Source organism: Scardinius erythrophthalmus, assembly GCF_964197995.2.
Source record: "Scardinius erythrophthalmus genome assembly, chromosome: 14".
In the NCBI taxonomy this organism is placed as follows: domain Eukaryota; kingdom Metazoa; phylum Chordata; class Actinopteri; order Cypriniformes; family Leuciscidae; genus Scardinius; species Scardinius erythrophthalmus.
The window spans coordinates 3,936,026-3,957,471 of NC_138234.1; positions in this window are offsets into that span (position 1 = coordinate 3,936,026).

Consider the following 21,446-nt stretch of genomic DNA (forward strand, 5'->3'; position numbering starts at 1 on the left):
TAATATTTTATATGGAAAGTAAAAGTTTTTTTCCATGTACAAACGGTTCTTTCTGTAACACTTTTAAAAGAGACAGATTTATCTTTGAGCTGTCCTTTATTGTTGTTTTTAAAACAAATAGTTATTCTTCCACTTAGTTGCTGTTTCCATGTTTTTATGCCCATTTTGAAGCATCACATCAGATACGAGTGATGGAATTGCCAATTTAAAATAAAATAAAAATAATAAAAAAAAAAGTTGTAACGCTCTCTTGAGATGGTGTTTGACGTGTGCAGAAAAGAGTTAAATGGGAATAATGGGAGATGGAAACACATTTGCTGAATAAATTCTGATGTAGCAAAAATGAAACCCATGTGACTAATCGGTTGTTTCCGCTGATGGTGTTTTATCTACTGTTGGTCACTAGGCTACCAATATCATCGTCCTCCGCTCTAACAACTTGATTGATTGTAAGCACCTTATTTGCATTTGTTTTTTTTCTAACTTTGAAAAGTTTCGCTTCATGTTTGGATGGAAACCCAGCAATAGTGTAGTTAGAAAACATAGATGTAAGATATACTATCATGTTGCTTTGCAACTGGCCTTCTTTTTTTATTCTCTTGAGATGCTTTGCTATGATCAGGGCCGGCGCTACCTAGGCAGAGTTGGTAATTGACCGTTTCCAAAGACCCGCCCCCTTTAGTTACTGTTGCTATGTCCGACAAGCCACGCCTCTCTCACGCCACACCATGTTCTCACAGTGAAAAATACATCGGGGAGCAGAGAGGACACTGACAACACACTTACAGACAGGACAGACCAGGTTACGGTTGATATGAAAAATGTAAACAATAAATACCGTTTTGTGGCTCTTTAATGTGTCTAAGAGATCGCTGTAGAGCCTTTAGAGTTAAAGCTGCTCGTGAACCGATCATCTCTTCCTTTTAGTTCATTTAAAGCATCAAATAAACATGAATGAACATAAGAAGGAATGTTGTTTTAACCGCGGAAAGACGTTGGTACACTTCTTTTTTCAAGTTCAAATCCTCAAACGTTAATCTACTAATTCTCCTGACTGCTTTTTCTGACAAAAATGGCGGATTTGGCGGATTATGATTGGTCAGATCGCCTGTCAATCAAACTCCCTGCGAAGGGTCTATTGCCTATGGCCTCGGATTTTGAGGCAGGGCCTCCATAACTGTAACATCCCCCATATGCTACACTCTTAAAAAAAAAGGGTTCCTCGAAGTTCTATATAGAACCCTGGGGTTCCGTACTTGGCCAATAGAACCTTTTACCAAAAAAATGGTTCTATGTAGAACCCTTGCATAGCAAAGAACTTTTTTTTATTAAAATGGTTCTATAATTCATGTTTTATGACTTAAGTGTAAACTAAAGATTACACAATGATTATAGGCCTACACAACACATACACAAAGCTTTTTGAGTCAAGACCCATGAGAATGACTGCTGTAATCAAAAACAAGAGTCAACAAATATTGATATCTAGTCAATGTATGATTTGAGCTGTACATTAGCATGAAACTTATATTTCCTAATATATTGTAGTTTACCTTTTTGACAAATCATTTTGTGAAGAAAAAAAATAAACTGTTCTTTATTTTGTATACCATATTGTGATGGTTTTAATCTATCGAAGGGAACATTAAAAACAAATAATCGTAAAAATGCCCCGTGGTAATTTTTCAAACTGAGGAGTCCACCATTTCTACCCGTTCAATTCATACTCTCAGGTAAGTTAAGTTTTTACATTTTTTAAATGATTTTACTGAAATATTTAGTATTACAGTTAATATTTATATTAGTTAGAATAGCCCTTGTGTTAAATACTGATACTAGTAGCAAAATTTACCACAGTTAAAAACACTGCTGTTGTGTAGTACTGATGGGCTTCGTCAGCCGTCGGTTCAGAAAGCCCTGTTAAATTGATTTTGCTCCGGTTTTTAAATTAACCCTCTGGGGTCTAAGGTGTTTTTGGGGTCCTTGAGATGTTCTGACATGCCCTGACATTTGTGCTTTTTTCAGTTGCTTATAAACATATTAATGGCAAAGGTATAATTACACTCTATTTAGCACAAACAGGGCTACTATAATATGTGAGCAACATGTATGTACATGTTTGTATTTTTGATAGAATAATGTTTATGCGTGGTTATTGAAAAAACTAAAAACTAAAGTTTCTGAAATAAGGCCACAAAACACATACTAAATATGTGTACATAAGACTTCTGACTAATGCATTCTGTCGCCTAGAGTTTATATATATATATATATATATATATATATATATATATATATATATATATTCTATCAAATTGGTTCACAGTTGGAAGCATCTCATTTATTTTTCTTTTTTCCACAAATTGTGCTTGCAAATTGTATAATATCAAAGGAAAACATGTAGTGATTGTGCAGTTAATTCTCATACTGTATTTTCAGTTTTTAAATATTTATCCTCTCCCCAAATTTGTCACTAATAAAACACAATAAAAATTATTTAAAGAAAAGGCTTATATTTACCTTTTAATAGTTTGTTTACATCTACCTTGTAAATATATTTTTTTTATTAAAAAGGTTACAATAACAACAATTCAAGTGTAATATTTCTTTGTAAAAACTAAAGTATACATTTTATCATACATATTTCAAAGTTAAGGATTCATTACTTTGAATATAGCCTACATTGACAAAACATACTATATTTAACATATGAGCAAAAATTGGCAAACAAAAGCTTATTTGAGGTGGCAGATATTTTACAGCAAAAATGTATAATCTATCCAAAACTAGTCAACAAAATGTTGTCTTTCATATGTCTGTAACATAGAGCTTTCGTTTTTATTATGAGGAATATAAATGTTAATTTGCAGTTTAATACGTTGCTTATACAAATACATTTTATTTCAACATATTTCGGTCGATTTTTACTCATCTCAGTATAGCAATACAGTTTGCTAAAACATCATCATACATTCACACACAGAAACGCGATTGAAATTTTAACTGTCTTTTTGCGAGTTGTGGTAAACAGCGCATCTCTGCTGTTCATTCATTCACACACAGAAACGCGATTCACTTGAGAATGAAAAAAACTTACTACAGTATTCCTCAGCTCAGTCGGATCCATTGCTCCTTGACATACCAGCACTTCTGAGGTACATTTTACTGTTTGACTGAGTATTCGCTGAGTTATTGTTCATTTTTGGACGCGTTTCAGAATGGACTACACTGACAGAGAGAAAGCAGAACTCGCATCATGTTTATTTTCCTTTTTTTGGCAAAAAGCACAACACTTTGTTTTTTTTGTGAGTATACACAAAAATAATACACACTAAACAGGATCGATTGATGTATAACACAAGTATGTAAAATCAAAATCAACAGAGTATTTAGAGTCTCCTTTGCACTGATAAGGAAAAAAGCGAGCAGATCACGCCGGCGTGATTGCCGACCTCAGAGGGTTAAGATACATTCTCCCTTTATTTTCTTGTTAATGTTAATGAAATAAAATTGTCAACTACAATAAGATAGCTGTGTTATAAGGAGACAAGCTTCGAGTCAGAAGCGTGAATTTTAATTTTAAAGAAGCGCGCTCATTGTTCAAATAAACGGCGCCAATTCAAATAAAAGGGAACCGGGTGGAAGACGGAGGTGAATGATATGTGAATGTGTGTCGCAGTAAACGCATGAAACGTGCCACCGGCTTCAAACTATAAACCTCATTGATGCAAAAGAAAGTTTCAGAGGTACAAAAGAAAATGTATAAATGTTCGTTTAGTGATGTTGTGAAGATTCAACTCACAAAGTTTCTAATTCACCTACAAGTGCAACATAACCACCAAGCAGATTTTAGTGTTACCTGTGACATTGAGAGATGTTTTAGAAGATATAAAACTGTTGCAAGTAACAGAATCGTCTCGGTTACTAATGTAACCATCATTCCCTGAAGGAGGGAACGGGAGACGTAACGTCGACGTGACGACGTAATTGGGATCACTTCAGGGAGCCATATCAACTTCGAGTGTCTACAGAACGAGCCAATGAACATTGGCGTGCATGAATTGAGTCACGCGCCCCGCCCCGCAGCGTGGGTATAAACAGGAAGCGGGCGCATGCACACATTGTTTTTCGCTGAGGAGCCGAGATTGTGACGGCCATGCAGCGATGGTCAGCAACGGTGGCGACGGGACGTTACGTCTCCCGTTCCCTCCTTCAGGGAACGAGGATTAGTAACCGAGTAACCGAGACGTTCCCTTTCAGTCGCTCACGTTCGACGTGACGACGTAATTGGGATCCCTTGGAAAACGCCACAGTTGCTGCCACATCCAGCACCCTACGCAACACTCTCAGACCTCCAATTGCTGGGGCGGAAGACCTTATTAGAGAGAGTTAAACTGCTGTTCCATTATACCCCGCACAGTGGAACTCTTGGATAACACTGGGAAAGCGTGCCTTTTCAGGGAGAAGGTCGCTGCAGAGCCACATCCTGCCTGAAGGGAGGTACCATGTGGAGAATACACATATGGACTGGCCGAAAGGGCAGTGCAACATATGGAATGTCACTAGGGTGGCTCCAGCCCGAAGGGGGAGGCTACACCGGACAGTGACGGCAGTGCAGACTCTGCCGAGGGAAAGACACAGGCTCACCGCAGGGTCCACAACGTCCAACTGCCGGAAGGGTGCGGAGGAACTCACAGGGTTCGCCTGAGTGGGGAACTCGACTGAAGTAAAAAGCGCACGTATCCGTTCCGAGAAAGGGAGTGGCGCAGCAAGCCGACACAAGAGCGGGAACTTCTGTGTTACCGGCTAGTTGAAGCGAGCACACAGGAAGAAAACGGCTCAACATGTAGGCTATAAAACTTAGCGAACGTGTTAGGTGTCGCCCAGCCCGCAGCTCTACAGATGTCTGTCAGCAAAGCGCCGTGTGCCAGCGCCCAGGAAGAAGCGACACCCCTAGTGGAATGGGCTTTCAAACCGGGCGGGCAGGGCATGCCTTGGGCTTCGTAAGTCAAGGCGATGGCATCCACTATCTAGTGGGCCATCCTCTGCTTGGAGACAGCCTTTCCCTTCCGCTGACCTCCGTAACAGACGAAGAGCTGATCTGAGGTCCTGAGGCTTTGCGTTCTGTCCATGTACAGATGCAGAGCGCGAACGGGACAGAGAAAAGCCAGGGCTGGGTCTGCCTCCTCCGAAGGCAGTGCTTGCAGGTTCACCACCTGGTCCCGGAAGGGAGTGGTAGGAACCTTGTGCACGTATCCGGGCCGGGGTCTCAGGATGACGTGAGAGTTATCCGGGCTGAATTCAAGGCATGATTCGTCGACCGAAAATGCATGCAGGTCCCCTACCTTCTTGATAGAGGCCAATGCCACCAGGATTACTGTCTTACAGGACAGAATATTTAACTCAGCTGATTGCAGAGGCTCAAAGGGTGGTCTCTGAAGTGCCGAAAGGACCAGAGACAAATCCCAAGAGGGTATAGAGAGTGGGCGAGGATGATTCAGTCTCCTCGCTCCCCTCAGGAACCTGACGATCAGGTCGTGCTTTCCCAACGACTTACCTTCAACTGTATCGTGATGTGCGGAATTTGCGGCAACATACACTTTAAGGGTGGATGGAGACATCCTTCGCTCCAGTCCTTCTTGCAGGAAGGAAAGCACGGCTCTGATCGAGCAAGATTGGGGGTTCTTCTCGTGAGAAGAACACCAGTCAATGAACAGGTTCCACTTCAATGCATAGAGGCGCCTTGTAGAGGGGGCTCTAGCGGAAGTGATGGTGTCAACTACCGCTTGGGGTAGGTCACCTAGAACCTCCGCGTCCCGTCCAGGGACCACACATGGAGTTTCCAGAGGTCTGGACGCGGGTGCCATAGGGTGCCCCGTCTCTGAGAGAGCAGGTCCTCTCTCAGAGGAATGGGCCAGGGAGGGGCTGTCGCGAGAAGCACTAGTTCCGGGAACCAGGTCCGGCTGAGGGAAACGCATATTTGCGTAGGACCCCGGGCCAGCTGTGTGCCAGAGCATCCGACCCGAGGGTCCCCTCGGTCAGGGAATAAAACAACTGGCAGTGAAACGTGTCGGGGCGGCAAACAGATCTACCTGTGCGGTCCCGAAGCGCCTGAAAATCAGCTGGACCACCTGGGGATGGAGTCGCCATTCTCCTGGTAGCACCTGCTACCGTGAGAGTTCGTCAGCTGCATGGTTGAGCAGGCCCGGAATGAAAAAGGCACGAAGCGACCTCAGATGCTTCTGACTCCAGAGGAGGAGATGGCGGGCGAGTTGAAAATCAGCCCGGGAAAGCATAGCCCTCCGTTCTGGATCAGTCTCGGGCAATTCTACACGCCCCGAGGGAGGTAACGCAGCCGAGTCGTTATCTCCAGAGGACTGAAGCTCCTCCTCCGATGCTGCGATCGACATCTGATCGTCTGATTCAAAGCGGAATGACATCTTGAAAAAGACGCAGGGTCACGCTTGTGTTGCTCTTTTAGTGAAAACAAAAAAAAACTCTCTCAGTGCTGAGGCACCCAGGGGTAGCTGCGGTGTGAATAACACACAGGGGAAACGCCCACCGAAACGACACACACACACACACACACACATTGACCTGCATTGGTTTGGTGTCCATATAATAGAAGTGAATGGGTACCAGCATTGTTCGGTAACCAACTGTAACGCAGTTCAGATGTTATGGGAAGAAAAAGGTGGGAACCGGCGAACATTCAACATATTTAATAAATAAATAAACAAATACAAAAATGAATGTATAAGCCAGCAGCCCCTCGCGGACGACTGCTGGCAACACAAAACAGAAACAAAACATCAAATAAAACTCAGGCCTGTTCCTCTCTCGGTCTTCACTGTCGTCGCTCCTCCTTTATGCTTCCGCTCCTCTGTGAGAGATACGAGACCGGTGCGTCGCACAGGTGTGGCTCATCATTAATCACGCCACCGGCCTCGTGCCGCTCTCCCACGGCCCTCGGCCTCGTCCTGCTCGCCACACCAACATTCTTCAAAATATATATTTTTGTGTTATGCTGAAGAAGGAAAGCCATAAGAGTGAGTTAATAATGACAGAATTTTCATTTTTGGGTAAATTCTCCCTTTAATTGATTTCTGTACCTAATATACAAAAATTTGTGTGTGTTTGTAGGTCTCGTTAGGAATGCTGCACTTATTTTATTGCCAGCACTATTTAAAGAAAACACCAGCTTACTCTACTGTGTAGATAGTGTAAGTATAGTCTTCTGTAGTTTCATTAACATTTGATGCACTTGACTTGAATTATAGGAACTGTTCATGCAAATATAAAAAATTTAGTCAGTTTACTCACCCTTATGCCAAATTTGTAACAATTTTTTTATTTATTAAATTTACCCTATTATTTACTCACACCCTTATGCCAAATTTGTAACAATTTTTTTATTTATTAAATTTACCCTATTATTTACTCACTCTCTATCATAAGATTTGTACTGTTTGTTACCGGCTCTGTACTCTGTACCGGCTCTGTACTGTTACCGGCTCTCCTGATCCCCTCAAGACTGAAAGTGTCAGCATTATAATTGTCAGGGTTCCACCAGGGGCACGTTCAAGTTCAAAACGGTGCGCAACGTTTTGCTATGGTTTCCGGGTTGAACGTCATGTTTCCTGGAAACGGCGTGCACCGGTGTGCAACGGGGTTTGAGATACGTTTTCTCTTCTTTGGTGGGTGTGTCAGAACTGCAGTCCAATCAGCAGCAACATGTATATAAAGCACGTGGTATTAAAGTGAACTCGCACAATAGGTTCAAGGAAAGTAATTTACAAATGTGTTTGAAGCAGCTCGGTATATGCAACAACTGAGGATATTAGAAGACATGTTGTAAGTTTTATTGTAAAAATATAGACCCTTTTACAGTTGGTAAACACGGTGACGTATTTGTGTGGGCGGAGCTTAGCTGGAGGCAGAAAGATCCCTCTGGCCGCTTCACTAACGTTAGTTTGCAAGTTTTGTTAGCTTGTTTTTTAACAATGACTGGAGAAAATCCGATTTTGTCTTAATGTGCAAGGTCACTCACTGTCCAGGAGTCCGATTGTTATTTGCAAAAGTTAATTTTAACGGACGGAACCAGATGACCGTACACGCTCAGTCAATGGACGAACTGACAGGATTAACGTTAACGCTACCTCCGGTTGAGTGGCCTGACTTCTACACCTGCCCGATAGAGAAACCGAGGGTAAAGAGAAACTGAGGACATATAAATATATTTAGATGCCTATAATATAACTATGTGCTGAATGGTCATGTAAATACTTGTGTGGTGCGATCCGCAGTTCTGCCTAGCCAACGCCAAGACGACAATGTAAAGAGTGACATTACGGTGCAATTTTAATGATATGAATATTTTCTAGAAATAAAAATTCCAGATACAGCATACTCATTTTTCATTGATTCTTGCACCCAAGAACACAACAAGATGACTTTTAATAATAAAAATAATAATTTAAGCTCCTTATTATGTAACCGAATCTGTGCTGGTTTGTATTGGCCGCCTCCAGTTTTCCGTTTGTTTTGCCTCCAGCTAGCGCCGTGACGTAGGCGCAAAAGGGGTCTATAGGATATCAACATAATGATGTAGTTGTTTATATTTTTAGCTTTATTGCAAGTGTATGACATTTGGTATAGAAATAAACAATGGTAATTAAATGCTTTTCCTAAAAATGAAAAAGAAAATACAGGGTATTAAAACAGTATGAACTACAAATAAAGTCAGTATGTGAGGCTAAATAGATGTGTTTTAGTCTGAATTAGGTAAGATGTGTGCTTCCATTTCAGTTTCAGCAATCCCTTCACTCGATTGGGATGTTCTCTTTTGTTCTGGGCGGCGAGTGCAGTAACTGTAACATCGGGCATATTTTGTAGCATTAAACACATATTTATACCGACTTCATCAGGCTCCGAAAATTCTTCACAAAGAACACAAAGAATGGCCTTCTCAGCTGCCATAGTTGCAACTCTTGCCTCATCAGAACAGTGTGTTCAACGCATCACCGTTTCTGTCAGGGCTGAACGCAGCCCAGATTCACTCTCTCCTCCCACTCGTTCTCTCACTCCTCCCACTCGCTCATCATCTCCTGAGTACTAATCATCATCACCTGCATCTCATCATTCCACCACCCTTTATATTCAGCTCCTCTACTCACACTCATTGTCTGGTCTCGTCTCTACAAGACACTCAGACTCTCTCCTGCCACTTACCTGCCACTTACCTGCCACTTACCTGCCACTTACCTGCCACTTACCTGCCATCCATCCGCCATCCGTCTTCATCCACAGTTCCGTCTGCTTTCTTCAGTCATCTGCCATCTTTCTTCCGTCATCTGGACAATATTTCTTAAGTTACTTTATAACTAAACTGACACAAGCAGACAACAATTAAGAGTGTGCTCTGCTCCATTGGGTCTGTGTCACAATGACTTCCAACAAATTTATAACTGAAGTTATACAAGAACTGAAAGACGAGTTGCTCACACACTTTGATTCTAAACTGGATAAACTACAAACGAGCCTGAACACAATAGAGGCCTCCCTGGGTACTATTGGAGACCAAGTCACCATACTGGAGCAAAGAGTCAGTGCTAATGAAGACAATATATCCGACCTTGAAAAACGTATTGAAATCCTGGAGAAGGAAAACACTCACCTGAGAGAAAAAACAGAGGAGCTGGAGAACAGAAGCCGGTCACATAACCTCCGTTTTCTGCGGGTCCCGGAACAAGCAGAGGGCCGCGACATACTGGGCTTCATGCAGCAGCTTATTCCCCAGCTTCTCAGTGCAGAAAATTATCCAACGCCTCCAGTGATTGAAAGGGCATATCGTACTCCAATTGTACGTAATCCCAACTCCAAATCAGGTGCAAGGTCAATCCTGATAAAGCTCCTAAATCTTCAGGACAAGATGAAAATTCTCCGACTTGCCTGGGAGAAGGGGCATCTTCAGTACCAGGGGGCACGCATTTTACATCTATCCAGACTACAGCGCTGCTCTTCTCGAGAAACGCAGACAGTTTGATCCCATCTATCTATAAATTACAGAAACGTCTGTCTGTCTGTGTGTGTGTATGTCTGTTCCTCGCATATCTCTCGAACCGTTAGTCCGATTGATTTCAAATTCGACAGGTGTCTTGCCACGGGCACGGGTAAGTGCAGTGCCAAGTTTGACATTGTTTGGATGAGAAATGCAAAAGATATCGTTAAATATATCATTTTTAGAAGGTTGTGGTTTAAAAATAAGCATTCTGACATAAACACTCAGTCAGCTACACTGTTTACTTCTGAATATTATAGTTTGGTTCCCGAACGTGATAAATCCATCTATCTATAAATTACAGAAACGTCCGTCTGCCTGTCTGTGTGTTATTCGCATATCTCTCGAATGTGAGATAACCACTAAATGTGTGAAAACCACTATTTTCTGTTTCAAACTTTCACATAGCATCTTTAGGTTTTAACAACATTGAAAATCAAAATCTGGATTTGAATTTTTTAAGATTTATTATAAAAACGGATTATTTTTTTCCAAAAAGACAATAAATTCATGACTTTTTTTTTTTTTTTTTTTCAAAATGCAATTAATCCATTGAATCAATATAAAGTTATTTTTGATCATATTGCCATCGCAAGAAATATCTCCTGAACTTTTTGGACGGCGATCAGCTCACAAAAACTGATTTTGCACGGGCACTTTGCACTGCTCCCTGAATCGAGGCGCTTATTCATTTGTGGATGTTAACTGAATCTGTAAGTCAGCTATGCTGTTTACTTCTGAATATTATATTTCATTCTGGTGCGCTTAACGCTTTCGCTACTGTGTAATAGTAGCCTATGCTATTCACCAACTAAACATATCCTATTCAATGCGTTCACAGTCTCTTTCACGGGCATCATTTGTAGTTGCCTATTCACAAACTGTTTGCTCAAGCATAGCGTTTTCTCGGAGTTCACTGTGTGCTTTTTACCATGCACAAATAAAAATGTCACTGAACTTTTGCTGTGTAATTGTAACAATGAGCACACACCAAACCAACAATTACTAAAAACACACACAAAAACTGATTTTGCACGGGCATTTTTTGCACTAGTTAAGAAGAAACTCAGAGAGCTGGATATTAATTACTCGTTACAGTATCCCGCAACGCTGAGGGTTGAGATGTGCAAATTAAGTTCACATCTGATCTGTTAGTCTACAAATTTTCTAATTTAAACTCAAAGAACCAGAGCAAATCATTGTTAAATCTGCCACAAATGGTTATACAAAGGCAGTAGCTATTTATAGCCTACAAAAACAACCTCTTTCTATTCTTACCATTTACTTTTCTTGTTTCACTTGAATGAATTTTCAGTTCATTTCTTTTCAGTGAAATACTCATTAAACTTGCTCTACAACAAAACCGATTGAACGGCCTGGCAAAGGTATGATGCGCGTATGTCTTTTCAGCGCTCCAGTGAAGTTCACTTAATTTATTGGAATTTAGTTTTAGTATTATTTTAGCTCTATGCGTAATCTGACTCCAATTTCAAATGATAATCAAATTTAGATCGTGTTTTTGATTAGAAAATAATGATAAATATTGATTATGAATTAATTTAGATCTTTGATTATTCTGGGCATCTCATAATTTCAATTATTCGTTCATTACGGACCCAGTGTCACTTTGAGGCGTCACGTCGCGAATGTGCGCTCACGATCACAAACTAGCCAGTCCTGAAATAGTCAGAGGGTGCAGTGCGAGTATTTTACCCTATGCAGCCGCTCACTGCAGACCCATAGGTGTATTTTTTTATAATATTTGCAGCGTACAACATGCTAAGTCAGGGAATAGTCAGAAATCGGAAGGTCTTCCTAAGATGTGCCCCATGCTCCATTCATAGTGCCTTCAGTTTGATCTATTCTGGACAAAGATTTGTGGAAACACCAGACTACACTTTTAATCTACTAAAATGAATGATTTCTGAAACTTCAGAATAAATCAAGATGTAACATTTATTTGTCAGGTAAAAATGTATCATGCCAATTACAGAAGTAAATGATTAAAAGCCAATTCAGAAAACATAATTTACTCAAAGATGACTCTAAAAGTAAGTAATGTTATCGTGGATCTAATGACGTAGACCAGAGTGGAACTCCTTGTATGAGCATTTCTCCCGGAAAAGCGCGGCCGCGCACACGTCGACCAGAGGAGAGCGAGACCGCGCACCTCAACGCGCTTCAACAGGAAATCATCGGCAGCGCTGCATAGTGTCTCCAATGTGTGTTTTTGGATGTGAGGGAAAGCTTACCAAAGAACCTAGCGTTAGGAACAGTGGATGCAGAAACGAGTTGTGTGTAGACTGTTTGTTCCCTGCATTTTGACGATGAATGTTTTATAAACAAAGCCCAGATCGACGGATTCTCCAGACGCTCCTTTTTTTCCGGAAAGACTCGGTACAGCCTATCTTTCTTTTATAAATATAATAAAACTAAAGACTTTTTGGAGATATGAAGGATGCAATACTACTCTATAGGTACTCAAGATTAACAGGAGATTGAGTGAAAATGAGCATTTCACCCCCCCTTTAAGGAGATCTCACCCAGAGAGGAGAAACAGGATTCTCCTAAGTTCTCAATCTTTCTCATTAAACCAATGACTGCAATGAAATTAAGACCATTTTACCAATCGCACTGAGACACTTAAAATGATACCAAACATGAAAAGGAAAAAACAACATATTCACAAGATACACCATATGTGATGTATGGATTTTATGGCTTTATTGCAGGATACGTTTTGTTTTAGCAGGAAAATCAGTTTGTACAATGCCCTCGGAGGAGGCAGACCCAGCCTTGGCACTGCTCTGTCCAGTATGGGCCCTCTTTGCTTATGTAGACAGAATGCAGTGTTTCAGGACCTCAGACCAGCTCTTTGTCTGTTATGGTGGGAAGCTGAAGGGAAAGGTTCTCTCCAAGCAAAGGTTGTCTCACTGGATAGTGGACGCCATTGTCTTGGCTTATCAGATGCAGGGTCGTCCATGCCCCCTAGGAGTGAAGACACACTCCACCAGGATTGTGGCTTCCTCCTGGGCTCTAGCGCATGGTGCCTCGCTAACAGACATCTGCAGAGCTGCAGGCTGGGTGACACCCAACACTTTCGCGAGATTCTATAATCTCTGGGTAAAGCCAGTGTCCTCTCATGCACTCGCTTTCACTAGCCAGTAAGTAGGACCTGCTCGGTGTCATCGCTTGCTGGGCCATTACACTCCACGGACTGGATGTGTGCGCTATTTCACTCAGATGAGTTCTTAGACCCTGAGTTTCTCCTGCACTGTTGATGCCGTCACCAGAGTGCATACCCCCTCGGTCAGCCCTTGTGATTGGCTAGGTGCCTCCATGTGTATGGTTCCCCCGTTGGGCAACCCCCACATATGTATTTCCATGGTAAGTCTCCACTGAGGATGTGTCTTTCCCGTGACTCGAGTTTGAAACATTCCACCATGCGGGCTGGATATCTCTGAGTTTTCCATATTCATCCCACTCTCAGGTTATATGTGTTCTAAGTCCTCCCTACGGGTAGGCGCAGTGTTACATATTCCACCTGGGATATGGGATATACCTTGGTTTTCCTGCAGTAAACCTAGCCCTTCGTCCGTGCTAGCCTCACGACAGGGAGCTCAGTCTTGCGCAGGGCACTGGAAGACAGCCGCCGTGGCGTGATTAAATTGAGACCCCCATTTCGTCATTCACTGAAGTAACTCGCAGTGACTGAACGAAAGGGAACGTCTTGTTTACATAGATAATTCTCGTTTTGGTGCTTCTAAGCAATTATGTTATGCAGCCATTTGTCTATAAATGCATTCAGCTAGAGCAGGAATGTCTAACAGTAATGCACAAAGCTTGAATGTTCGTGTGTTTAATCTTGTCTGTGTGTTGCTCACTGCACTGTTTTTTTTTTTTTTTTTTTTTTTTTTTTGGTCATTAAGGTTTTAATCAGGCTACTTGTCAGGTCAGGCAAGTAAAATTCTCTTTTACTTGTCCCTTCAAAAGATCCACTTGTCCTGGACAAGCGTTAATGTCGAGCCCTGGGTAAAGGTAGAAGTGCTGATAGTGATAAAGGTCTGGGCCCGTATTTATCAAGCCTCTGAGAATTACTCACAAGAACACTGCTAAGAATTAACTGAAGAGTAAAACATTGCGCGATTCGTGTGTCTGCTAACTAAAATACAGTCTTCATAATTTGGTTTCTCTTCACATACAAAATGGTAAGATGTTAGCAAACTACTTTGTTCAGGGTTCTCAAGTCTCACGCATTGGCCGTGAGACACACGCAATTCAACCAGTTCACACGCTCACACGCCACACCGTGTATTTCTCACGCTGAAAAAGCAAAGCCAACCAAGTTGTCCTACAAGCTTTATATGTAACGTTGTATATGAGGCGCGGGCACACAAAGTGAAGTTTCCTGCTGCCAGCACGTATCTCGCGGCCAGATTGCGTTCGTTAATAGGCAACATAGATGCGCGAACACACGGAAGTTGACGGAACATTCTCGGCCACCGTACGTTCGTTACTAGGTAACCAACAACATCGCGTGAACACACGTCGTGATGGAGAAGGTAAGTTGGAAGAAAGCTCGTCTAACATTTTTAGGCTAGAACATTTAATATATAGCCCATCGTATTATTATTATTGATGCAGTCAAAAACTCTACAACTACTTTGCAACCAGGCCAGAAGCTTTGGCTCAGTTTGGCTAGCTTACGTTATCTGAAACTAAGGGAAATGTTAGTGGGTATGGGAAGGAATGAAGATGTATTTCTTCATTTTATTTTAAATAAATATAAATGTATTTATTTTATTTTAAATTATATTATATATTATACTGTATTAATAGTATTTCGAGTTACATTAAGGCTACATACATATTAAAGCAGAGTACTGTGCTCTGGGTAATATTCTATATCCTGTCAAAACATAACGTTACTTTAATCATTGATTGCCATGCATTTGTATTTTTCAAACACTTGCAACACAAAACACATTTCATAAGCTGGAGTGTGTACTCTTGTGTACACACACACACACACACACACACACAAACACAAACACACTAACATACCTTAATAATATGTCATTTGTTCTCAATGTCCCACCACACAATAAATCATTATACCATTTCGACTAGACACATTCAAAATGCAAAAATATTTGTTTTTCCAAACTGTTTGGAGCAATTTGTTATATTTTTGTAATTTTTGTAACTTAATTGTAATTTTGAAATATAACATTAAAGAGTATATTTGATGTGATTAATTGCTCTGTAATTTATCAGATTTACCAATTGTTATTTTCAATTTGTGCTGGTTAATTATGAACAATGGGTAAAATTGGGGGGCGGGGACAGGTGGGGGCGGGGCTCCATTAGGGCTCCTCCCCCAACCGCATGTGATCTCACTCCAAGATTTTGATAAAACTTGAGAACCCTGCTTTGTTGTTATTAGGAAATCAAATTATATTTAGATTCATATAGACAAATTACAATGGTTGATAAAGATGGGTGTCATAGGGGCTGTTTACACCTGGCCACTTCATGCGTTTTCTCAGATCGGATAGCTATCTGATTTATCAAAACGATTCCATTTACACCTGGTCACATAAATGTGTTTTTGCGAAACGGATTTAAATCCGATCTTCAATTCCCGCGCTATATGCAGATTTAATGGAGTGCACGTCACGAAAGCAACAGATATGAGCTGCATTTTATTGATCGTCAGTTAAAATTTCAAAATCAAAGACCGCAATAAGAGAGATCAGTAACAGCCCTGGTAAGATCATTTCGTTTCTTTACTTTTAATGATGATGATGATTGTGTGTTAAGCGTCTGCGACTTACTTTCACTTTGATTTGCGATAGTTTGCACGTTGGCTTAATGAATAGATGCTCAGCTTCTCATCTGCGGTGACGCGCATGTTCCAGTAGCGTCGCGTCGTCATATCTGGCTATATAACATTACATATAGCCTATAACACGCTCTCACGCGTTTATTTTTTAGCATTTTTGGGAGGAGTACAATTTACATATGTGGTTTCAACAACCAGATGCATTTACACTTGTCCAGTTTCGTCTGGAATGCGGCCCAGACCACCTCCTGAAGTGGTTTGAGCGATCGGATTCAAATCCGTCTCGAATGCGTTTCGGAGGGCATTTACACCTGGTCTTTTCACGATCGGATAGCTATCCGATCTGAGAAAACGCATGAAGTGGCCAGGTGTAAACAGCCCCAAAGTGTCTGTCTTTATATTATTACTGTGTTTTCTGTGTCATTTGAGAAATAATAGTAATTTTAAAGCATTTTAATAGTCTTTCAGCAGATATTCTGACTCAAACAATCTGTTTCTAGCAGCAAATACTTGTAATAAAGTGAGATGATCTGCTGATCCTGAATGGCTTGTTGAATGAGTATTGATAGTCTATGGCTCATCACTATTATCAGAGCAGCTGAAAAGCCTCTTTATTTCATGTCAATAGATCCTGTTTTCTCCTCATTCATTATGCTGATGCCTTCAGATCTGTAAATTCACACATTAAGCTCATTTTATTGTCAACAGATTTGAGCAAACGACACGATCAGCTATTGTGACATCTGCAAGATATAGGTAAGTTTCATAACACTGTTTATTTCAATAACGTTTCATATAAAATATGATAAACAAAAACCAATAAGTGGAACTCAATTGTTGCTTTATTTGTTTCTTGCAAATCTGTAAGTGTAGTTTTATTCTTTCATCTTTATTCTTTCATATATTTAGTGTCTGGTAATTGTTGTACTCCTTAATATTTTATAAAATTCTTAGCCAATGTAACAGATATTTATATCTGACCATAAATAATTAAATTGTGTGAATTAGAATAAAAACATAAACTCAGTAAGTGATTTCTTCTTGATTTTGTCAGATCTGCTCCTCCTCCTCCAGCGAAGCTCCTCCTCCTTCAGTGAAGCTCCTCCTCCTTCAGTGAAGCTCCTCCCACTTCAATTCACCAATAAATGCTGGAATATTCCCATCAGCTACAAGTGAAGACGAGCATCAAACCATCAGGAAGAGCTGAAATCTGCAAAGACAGAGTTTATTGAAGGACAGTGAGAACATGAGAGATCCAGAACACTGCAGAATGAAACACACTGAAGAACAAAGAGGTTGGTGTTTATTCCTGATTCTTCATTAGTGAGGCTGAAGAACATTAGCAGTTCATCAGATTTAGCTCTGTTAGTAGGAACAATCTAGTTGTGAATTATAATTAAAGCAGCAAATAATATGAACCCGGTTAAAACATTTTTAACTAGGATATTTGTTATCTGTAAGTCAATATTAGTATTATCTGAGTATTTTTTTCTGTTTATTTTACATCTGGTTCACAATTACTACAACCAAATTATGGATATGTCTTAATACAGTTTTTGCACATTCCAAAATATTGTTATTATCTTGCTAAAACTCCAACATTTAAAAACAATGATCAAATAAATAGACTTTGCTACACATGGTGTAGTTTGTGTAAAAACAGGGATTATTGTGTAAAATTATAGAATTATTGTGTATTTTTAAAATGTTAATATTTTAGGTAGTTTTATCAAATATTTAATAGTTCTCACTACAAAAATGTGATTTACTCAGAGCCCCTAAAGGGACATGGTGATGGAAAAACTATATTTCATTGTTTTTGCGTTCTTTAGGGTTGCAAATGAACAAAGACGTTTGCTTTCCTGCTCCAACCCCCTCTTTCTTACCACAAGGGCCATTAGTGATCCGTAAAGAAGTGCTGATAGTGATAAAGGTCTGTCGGCCAAGATGTGTGTGTACATCTGAGGTTTGCTAAATGTCACACCTTCAGTACGATGTGGGAAAGCTGTAATCTGCTGATTGGTCAGTCTAAATGTCTCACATTTGGTTTCAATCACATGTTCAAAAGGATTAAAGAAGATTGTGAGGCTTTGTCTACAGCTGGTGTTAAGATGTTAAGTTTTGGTCAAGTCAAGTCAAGTTTATTTATATAGCGCTTTTCACAATACAGATTGTATCAAAACAGCTTCACAGTTTTAAATTAAAATAATACATCAATGTTTGTTTCTAGTGGAAAATGTCCACGTTTGGTAATGCTGATCAATAGTATTGTTGATTGATTATTTAAATTAAATATCCCCAAATATCCCCAACTGAGCAAGCCAAAGGCAACAGAGGCAAGGAACCGAAAAACTCCATCAGGAGACCTAATGGAGAAAAAAAAAGAACCCGGGCTCAGTCGGGGGCCAGTTCCCCTCTGGCGTTTATGAACTAGAGGTCGGATTTAACTGTAAGATTAAAAGTATTATATGAATGCCTGGCTGAAGAGATGCATCTTTAATCTAGTTTTAAACTGGGAGAGCGAGTCTGAGCAACGAACAGTATCAGGAAGACTATTCCAGAGTTTTGGAGCTAAATGTGAAAATGCTCTCCCTCCTTTGGTGGTTCTGGATATCCTAGGTATGACCAAAAGCTTCGAATTTAGTGATCTTAAAGAGCGCGATGGATTATAGGGCGATAGAAGATCGGTTAAATAAACTGGAGCTAAGCCGTTTAGGGCTTTATAAGTCAGTAGCAATACCTTGTAATTAATACGGAACTTTACAGGTAACCAATGTAGTGATGATAAAATCGGTGTTATATGATCATATTTTCTTGATCTAGTAAGAACTCTGGCGGCGGCATGTTGGACTAACTGTAGATTGTTTATTAAGGTTGCAGGACAACCAGCTAATAAAGCATTACAGTAATCTAGTCTCGAGGTCATGAACGCATGAACTAACTTTTCTGCATCAGAAACTGATAGCATATTACGTAGCTTAGCAATGTTTCTAAGGTGGAAAAAGGCTGTTCTTGTAACATATGAAATATGTTTTTCAAAAGACAGGTTGCAATCTAGTATAACACCCAGGTCTTTTACTGTAGAGGATAAAGTAACAGGACATCCTACTATGTTAAAGTTGTATTGTGAGAGGTTTTGTAGGCGGTTTTTTGAACCGATAAGTATTACCTCTGTCTTGTCTGGATTTAATAAAAGAAAATTGCGCGTCATCCAATCTTTTATATCTTTAACACACTCTGTCAATTTGGATAATTTAGCGTTTTCATCCGGCCGTGATGAAATATAGATTTGAGTGTCATCAGCATAACAATGGAAACTAATTCCATGTTTCCTTATAATATTTCCAAGTGGCAGCATATATATTGAAAATAATAGAGGGCCTAACACAGATCCTTGCGGCACTCCATAGTTTACTGGAGTTATGATCGATTTTTCTCCATTTAGATAAACAAAATGGTGACCAACTGACCTAATGTTTTGGTCAGTTGGATCACAAGTATACAAGGGCCCATTCCCGTTTACACCTGGTGCTTCAAATCCATCTCTATTATCCACTTTTGTTCTGATTTCTTTGAGGGGACGTTCTATGAGCTAGTAAATGTACAAGCTTTCAATATAATGGGGGAAATAAGCTCATGCAATTTGCATGTGAGCATGACCAGAGACTAGGGATGCGCCGATCCGATATTCAGTATCGGTATCGGCTCCGATACTGACATTTTGGCCGCATCGGGTATCGATCAGACGAAGCCGATCCAAATCCGATATTGTGCGTATTACTATTCTGTCATTGTTAAGCCCCACAAAAGGCACAAATGTATTATAAAGCACTATAAAGTTTTCGTGCACTATATTATAAGTGTTCAGAAGCCATTTAATAGGTAGAAATTAATATTATTTGAGGTAGAAATTAATATTAAGTCGTTAAATTCAAGTTCACGTAAACTCTTTCCTCCGCTGTGTCAATCATACTCCAGCATTCAAACAGCGCGTTCGGTTATGTCAGTCTACGCGATGAAACTCTCAACAAGATGATTCAATGTTAATATTATTGTACTTGATCTGTAGATAAAGTTCTATGGTTTCGCATAAAATTACTTTATCTTGCTGGTCTGTATTGCTGTACCTTAATCATGTTACTTTCTACTGGGTGTCTGTTGGATCTCAATGGAGTAACGTTAACGTTAGAGCGCTATGACTGTTCTTCACGCGCACAGTAACTGAAATTTAAAACTGTTAAAAGAAAAGGCTGAATAAACTATTGCAAAGATAGATACTGTATATTATGTACGCATCAATATGTATTTCCTCAGTGCTTTGAACTGTGTTTAATGCTATGGTTTAATGTGGACTCGACTGGACTCGACTGGACTCGACGCGCTGCGCGCTGTGACTCGTGTTGCTTCGAGCGCATCATTCTGCACACGGGTTGTGCATAAGCGCTTTGTGCCGCACTGTATTGGAACCTTTCGTATTATAATACTTTTGCGCAATGAAAGATTAGTAATAGACTTTCTTGTTCTGCCCTATCTTTCATATGTTGCTGCTTCAGCTGCGCTATAAAAAAAATAATTCTTAATTTTATAGTAGGCTAGCCTACATTTTTAAAATCTTTTTGATCTTGTTTTTCATGAATGTATTTTACAACAATACAAATTGCAATGTCTAAAGTTTTACCAGATTTATTACTACACTTGTGATTTTTCTAGAATAAATTTTACTGATGAATTATCCACTAATCTAGTTTATAATAGCTAATCTAGTTTATAATAGTTTGTCATAGATTATGATCATACATTTTTTTATTTGTTTTTCTTTATAACTAAGTTGTCTAGTCTGTATTAAGTAGATTGTGTTTAAGACAAAATAGTGATTATCAGTTCAACACACAGAGTTACAGAAATTCTTCTTGATTTAAAAAAACTGCACCGGATCGGTATTGGTATCGGTCGATACTCAGAATTTTTGGTATCGGATCGAATCGGTTCGAAAAACTGGTATCGGAGCATCCCTACCAGTGACAGACAGAAAAATATAAAAAGAGTTTTGTTTCTGCTCTTAAAGCTGCAAGTCCATGTCAAACACAGAGTTTTCCTTCTTCAAACCAAACAATTGGGTCTTCAGCCAACAAAGTTTAAATGCAGTCTGGCTACAGCGCTTCCCATAATGTTTACGCATTTGTGGCTGTTTGAACACACTCGACCACATGAGCATCTACACTACCAAAGCAATCCGGTTGAATGTGTTTTCACTACCTCTGGAAGTGGTCAAAAGTGGACAAGCTCAAATTGTTTTAGACCCTGTTTACACCAGTGTTTAGCACGTCCACTTGTGATAGATTTTTTTCACAACATAATTGTTATTTTATTGATTTACTGAGCACTTTTTAACTTTAATTTCAGGCCCGATGGATGAGGATGAAGAAGTGAATGAAGTGGAGAAACATCAAAGAAGATCTCAGAAATCTTTCACTTGCACTCAGTGTGGAAAGAGTTTCACATACAAACAGAATCTCAATGTTCACATGAGGATCCACACTA